General features: G+C 44.7%; 1 protein-coding gene across 1 annotated transcript in view; it reads left to right on the top strand.

The window, feature by feature from the left end:
* Pawr (pro-apoptotic WT1 regulator) overlaps positions 1–6,579 on the top strand; it is an 85,208-nt gene that overhangs the window by 57,655 nt on the left and 20,974 nt on the right. The window lies entirely within an intron of this gene.

Below are 6,579 nucleotides of genomic sequence, written 5' to 3'. Positions count from 1 at the left end.
TATAACTCACCCCAGATGTCATTCTCCAGATACTGTCTGCTTCTTTTTGAGACGGGGACTTTCAGTGTCCTGGTACTTGCCACATAGAGGAGACTGGCTAGTGAGTCACCCTTAGGGATCCGCCTGTCTCTGCCTCCCTACACCTGGGATTATAAACATGAGCCACACACCCCAGCTTTTCTTTCTTTAAAACATGGTCTTACGACCTAGGCTGGTCTTGAACTTGCTGTGTATTCCCAGTGATCCTCCCGTCTCTGCCTTCCCAGTGCTGCGAGCAAGCAGTTTGCATCCCAAGGACTCTACACGTGTTTTCAGAGTTCCAGTCTGCTCTTCCCTCCCCTCCTCTCCTCTTTTGTCCCCTCCCCTTCCTTTCTCTTCTCCTTCTTGTCTTTAGAAACTTCAATATCTTGAGGCTGCTAATCGCAACCTTAATTGCAAGGATGACCTTGAACCTAGGTCTCCCTTCTCAGACAGAGTGCTAGGATTTCAGGTGTGGTCTATGAACCCTTTATGCTTAGTAGGCAAAGTCATCTCCCAAGTGAGCCACATCTCCAGCCCCTAGTCTTGATTTTCTAAATTTATTTTATTAACATACGAGACTTTAAAAGGCATTTTGGAGGACCGCACGCCTTTCTGGGCTTAACTGATGGAAAGATTAGAGACATACCTGTTTGCTGTTTTTCAGTGTTCTGAAGACATTTGACAGAGCGGGATGACTATTTAGAAATGGTTAGGAACTACAGGTATGAGCTTCTCTTTCTTCCCTAAGACTGAAGTTACTGACACAGAGACTCATTGAGTGACGGGGTTCCTCTTTGCCCCTCATCCCCCCAAGTTGCTGTCACTGTCTGTAATAATCATCGGCTCTATGGAAAGCAGTGCCCTGTCCTAATGAGAAACACACTACTTCTCTCAATCGTGTGTGACTGGGCATAATCTAAGATACCTTTGGACTTCTTTGTTTAGCAAAGCTGAAATTCAGCCTGGTCCTCTTTTGGTGATGACCACCACACAATGAAGGGTTAACTTACCGTGGCGGAGAAAATACACCGTTGTCACTGAAAGTCTAGACCTGGGTTCAGTTCTTGCCCATCTCCTTACTCTGGACACTTTAAGAGCAATGGCATGCTAACATAATATCAGGCAGTGTCTGCAGACATGGGGCCGATTTCTTTCAATAGAAAAAGGCTCTGTCGGCTGCAGGCTGGTTGTTTCCAGGTTGTGCATACATGCTAGCATGGACTTCCAGCTCAACCGAGCTGGCCCTCAAGAGTTCGCTGCCCTAATGCATCTGTCTTTCTTTAACTCTGAGCTCTTCCCAGGCCCGCTCTTCGTTTTTTCAATCTCTCTCTGCCTGTTTGTTTTATTAGTAATTGGAGATTAAAGGTTGGTCACTCGCTGGTGACCTTGGCTTCAAATGTATTTTGCCAGGCTGTTTGCTTAGCATGAGAGTGAAGCTAAGCCTTCTCCGTGGGCCTCCCTAATTGCCTCATCAGAAGTGACAGAGGGGAGCCGGGCGGTGGTGGCGCAGGCCTTTAATCCCAGCACTTGGGAGGCAGAGGCAGGTGGATCTCTGTGAGTTCGAGACCAGCCTGGTCTACAGAGCTAGTTCCAGGACAGGCTCCAAAACCACAGAGAAACCCTGTCTCGAAAAACCAAAAAAAAAAAAAAAGGGACAGAGGGAACAGGAAATACCCTGTCTACATCACTGATGTCTCTTTGAGTGTCAGTCTGCATTTGCAGGTCCCTGTTGCTCCTAAAGGATTAGCATTTACAACACCAACATCTAGAGGGTTGGTGTGGGGAGGAAGGAGGGGGATGGGAACAGTCTTAGCATCGTTGTTTGTTTTATTTTAATAGGACTGAGAGAAAGGCTACATCTTGGCATTGTCTACAGCTCTGAACCACTCAAGGAGATAGGTCTTTTTTTTATTATTATTATTATGCATACAATATTCTGTCTGTGTGTATGCCTTCAGGCCAGAAGAGGGCACCAGACTCCATTACAGTTGGTTGTGAGCCACCATGTGGTTGCTGGGAATTGAACTGAGGACCTTTGGAAGAGCAGGCAGTGCTCTTAACCTCTGAGCCATCTCTCCAGCCCCAAGGAGATAGGTCTTTAGAAATGAAGACTACAAATGCCCATAGGAGTTTGGCTTGATATTGTAGGAAGGCCGCTTATTGGTTTACTAATTAAATCACGGCTTGGCCAATTACTTAAGCGTATTGCTAGCTAGCTCTTACATCTAGAATTAACCCATCTCCATTATTTTATATTTTACCATGAGATTCGTGGCCTCCTGGCAAGGTTTCCACATATCTGTCTCTGGCGGTGGATCCATGGCTTCTTCCGGACTCTGCCTTGTTCTCCCAGCATTCAGTTTAGTTTCCCCCTTCTACCCTATCAGGCCAAGCCAGTTTTTTTTACTAACCAATGGTATTCACAGCATACAGAGGGGAATTCCATAGCAGCTTGACAGCATGCTTTGTGAGTGGTTAGGATTGTTTATTTCTGGTTTAAATTTCTAATGTAATACTGACAATGGTAATAGAATGTGAAGAGTCAAACACTTTCTTATTTTTAGCTATGGCTTCCTACAGCTTTTAAACGTGGTCAAGCCAGCTTTTTAAACGCTGTCTGAGTAAGTTAAATTTAGAAAATAATAGAACATAGAAAGAAATGGTGTATGGTGTGGTTAAGTTCCTTTATGTTTGCTATTTTCTATGAGTTACTGAATCTTGCTCTTTTAATTTTTTGAAGGAGTATTATCACGTGACACAAAATTCAAAAGGTATAACTGTGTGATTAGAAGCTGTCAACTACCTGGCTGCCTTCCTGGTAGCTACTAGTATTTCTTTTCTACATATAACTTCAGAACTATCCTACAAAGGAAGCTACCTCTGTCTGTCCATCTGTCTGTCCTTCATCCATCCATCCATCTATTTCTTTTTGGATGCAAAGTGTTCTTAAAAAAAAAGGCATGTATGCTAAAGATTTCGTCCCATAAGCAGTGATCAGTTATGACTTTGACTTCATCAAAGGATCAATCTATTGGTGATACATAATCGGATGGCGTCATGCAATATGGTTCCTAGTCCAAAAGGGGGGGGGCGTGTCCTCTCTTCAACCTTTATGAAGTAGGCGGTGGTGGCGCACGCCTTTAATCCCAGCACTCGGGAGGCAGAGGCCGGCGGATCTCTGTGAGTTCGAGACCAGCCAGGTCTACAGAGCTAGTTCCAGGACAACTAGGGCTGTTAGACAGAAAAACCCTGTCTCAAAAGAGAGAGAGAGAGAGAGACAGATACAGAGAGAGAGAGAGAGAGACAGAGAGAGAGAGAGAAAGAGAGAGAGACAGAGAGAGAGAGATTTGCCTGTTTGTCCTCAGTGGTGTTTCCCTGAGTGGGCATTAGTAATTTTTACTCCAGAACAGTCTCAGCTTGCTTGCTGCAAAATCACAAGGTCATACAGAAAACATTTTCCTTCTAACACTGCTCCCTGAATACTTTGTTTTCCCGACAACAAAGCCTACTGAGTGACCACATCGCTTCACTCATACCCAGGCCTCATTAAAGCTTTCCAGTGGCCCCAGTCATGTCCCAAGGCAGAGCAGAGGAATGTAGCTCAGCGTCACGTGCTCCTGTCACTCTCTGTGACTGTCCCTCAGTCCAAAAAGCGCTCCGTCGGCTTCCCGACCTTCCCCATCCCTAGCCTGTTCGAAGATTTTTAAGACCGCAGATGAATTGATGACGTAAACCAACAATTTGGGTTGTGTCATGTTTACTTATAGGAAATCAAGTCTGTTAAAAAAAAAAAATCAAAAAAGAAGAAGAAAAGAAAGTTTCCTGCACTCAAACTGCTTGTAGAAAGAGCAGTTGAACTTGATTCTCGTTTTGGGAGTTCCAGGGACCCTGTAATGAGATCCTGTGACAAACCCCAGGTCTGTCACACAACCAATTTCAAGTCTCCTTTTCCTGACATAATCTTTCTTGCAAGGGTGTTGTTTATCTTGCTAAAGGGCTGGGGAATGCCTGTGCAGGGCTGTGAGGATGTTGGCAAGGCCGCCAACTGTTTTGCCTAAGTTTAAATCAAATCCTGGCTTTTGCCAGAACATAACGCAGTCAATAAGGGGCATCTCAGGCGCACGGTCCTATCAGGTGCCAAGGCGGTTGAGGGCCCGTGGTGTGGAAACAGGTGGGAAGCATACATGAAATGAGATCAGGGGAACGCAAGCCCCGGGAGATTAGTTCACACACAGAGTGGACTTGTCGAGTTTAGCAGTAATTACTATAGTTATTGACGAAGCGCCCTGGTAATTATAAAGTTAGTTAGCTCCTCTGCTCGGGAATTGCGTGTGGTCATGGGAATGAAATTTCCAACTACCAGGTCTAGGGTCGAGTTTATATTTGTGTAGAAGTCCATTCTTACGTGGAGGGACAGCGGACTGTCCCCCTTATAAAAGAAGCGTGGTGCGCTTGCACGGGGAGCTAGAGTTTATGTATCTGTTCTTTCTTGTTATTCTCTGGAGATACTAGCTTTTAGAAACAGAGAATCCGTTTTACTTAGTCACCACATTAAAGCAAAAGACGGTCCTTCCTCGGTTTAGGGGATGCTGCTCTAATGACAGACGGGGAAGAAATGTCGCAAACATCTGGCCAAGGTTTTGTTGCTCTCTCTGCATTAAGGCCAGCTGATAGCCAGGCGGCTAGTGAAGATGGCTTCGCAGTGAACATCACAGGAGGCGTCTCTGGAAATAGTCTGAGTTCTGTTCATGGGGATCAGTCCCACCCAGACACTCCAGGATCCTGTCGGTTCAATTTTTTTGTACCCCTGGACTGATAAACTTCCCAGTGCTTGGGGTTTTGTTGGTTTTGTTGGCTTTCTTTTCCTTTCCTGTGATATCAGACTGCCTAAACTGACTTCTAGATGTGGGGCAGGGACAAGCTTCCAGAAGCTCATAGTTTACTTAAGAAATAAGGAAGAAAAATGAAACATCAAACCATCAAGATAAAGGGTATCTTTTAGTGGTTTACACTGTTTTAGTGAGAATTTATTGGGAGTAGTTAACATATATGGGGAAAGTTGATGAGGATTTTTATACCCCACCGAGCTTTCTGAATCTTTACCAACTTGGCACTGCAACCCTGTTGTGCCAATTGCACCGCTCTCTTACGCCGTGTAATCCCACAATACAATGGGCATTGCTGCTGCTTCCTCTTGGGGCACTGGGAGAACCCCGAGCCCATAGTCTCGGCTGCCTGCTGAGTGGTATGTCTGGTTGGAAGGTGGCTTAGCTCTTCCTCCTGACCGGTTAGCTGGGGACTGTGGCCAGGATTGCTATGGCAGTCAGTTAGGATTTCGCTGTGGAACTGGTCAGCTCATAAAGCGAGCTTATTCTTTCACTTTAGCCAGACCAGAAATTATTTAATTATATAATCTCCCTTAGCCGTAACCCTATTGTCAGTTTGAAAGGGGCTCACACTTAAATTTGGCATGTTTTATTAAGAAGAAACTGAGAAAGGATGAGAGGAGCCCAGACTTATCACCATTTCTGCCTACTGATTTGCACAGTAATGTCCCACCCAAGTTAATGTTAACCTTCAGCAGTCTGTCTGTCTGTCTCCTCTTTTTTATTTTTTGGAGCTTAGCATCATCGCAGTAATATGTACTTTTCTCACTTTTTACTTTTAGCTATACTTTTAAAAAGTTAATCTCTCTCGTTTCTCTGTCTCTGTCTCTCTGGTGAGTTTTAGGTCCTTTTAAGTTTTATTATTTATTTATGTGTATGTGTATATCTGTGTAAGTACAACAGCCAACAAAGGTCAGAAGAGGATGCCCAGGAGCTGGGATTACATAGGGGGTTCTGAACTGCTGGCTGGGAGCTGGGATTTGGACTCTAGTCCTACAGGAGCAGGCAGTGCTCTGAGGACTGAGCCACCTCTCCTGCCCCATTTGCTTGTTTGGTTTTGTTGTTTGTTGTTGTTTTTGTTTGCTTGTTTTTTGAAACAGGGTCTTTCCATGTGGTTCTGGATGTCCTAGAACTTGATCTGTAGGCCTTGAACTCACAGAGATCCTCCTGACTCTGCCTTCTGAGTGCTGGGATTATAGGCATGAGTCACCAGACTGACTCCATTTTTGCTGTTGTTTTTTTTTTATATTTATTTATTTAATATGTATACAATATTCTGTCTGTGTGTATGCCTGCAGGCCAGAAGAGGACACCAGACCCCATTACAGATGGTTGTGAGCCACCATGTGGTTGCTGGGAATTGAACTCAGGACCTTTGAAAGAGCAGGCAATGCTCTTAACCTCTGAGCCATCTCTCCAGCCCCCTGTTTTGTTTTTTAAAATGAGAGCATAATAAAAGACAGGGAAATGGTATTAAGACAATAATAATTGTCAGGTTGGAGAAGCACCTAAGGGTTAAGGTTAATCTTAGCATGCTTGAATCCCGGGGATTGATTTCCCCTGTCCTAATCTGGGTATAATGGCGAACATTTATAATCCCAACACTCAGAGGTGGAGGCAGGGAGAGGAGATGTTTAAGTCTATCCTCAGCCTTTAGTTAGTTCCAGGCCAG

The sequence above is a fragment of the Microtus ochrogaster genome, chromosome 24, assembly GCF_000317375.1.
Source record: "Microtus ochrogaster isolate Prairie Vole_2 chromosome 24, MicOch1.0, whole genome shotgun sequence".
NCBI lineage: Eukaryota > Metazoa > Chordata > Mammalia > Rodentia > Cricetidae > Microtus > Microtus ochrogaster.
This window is presented reverse-complemented; position numbering and strand designations above follow the sequence as displayed.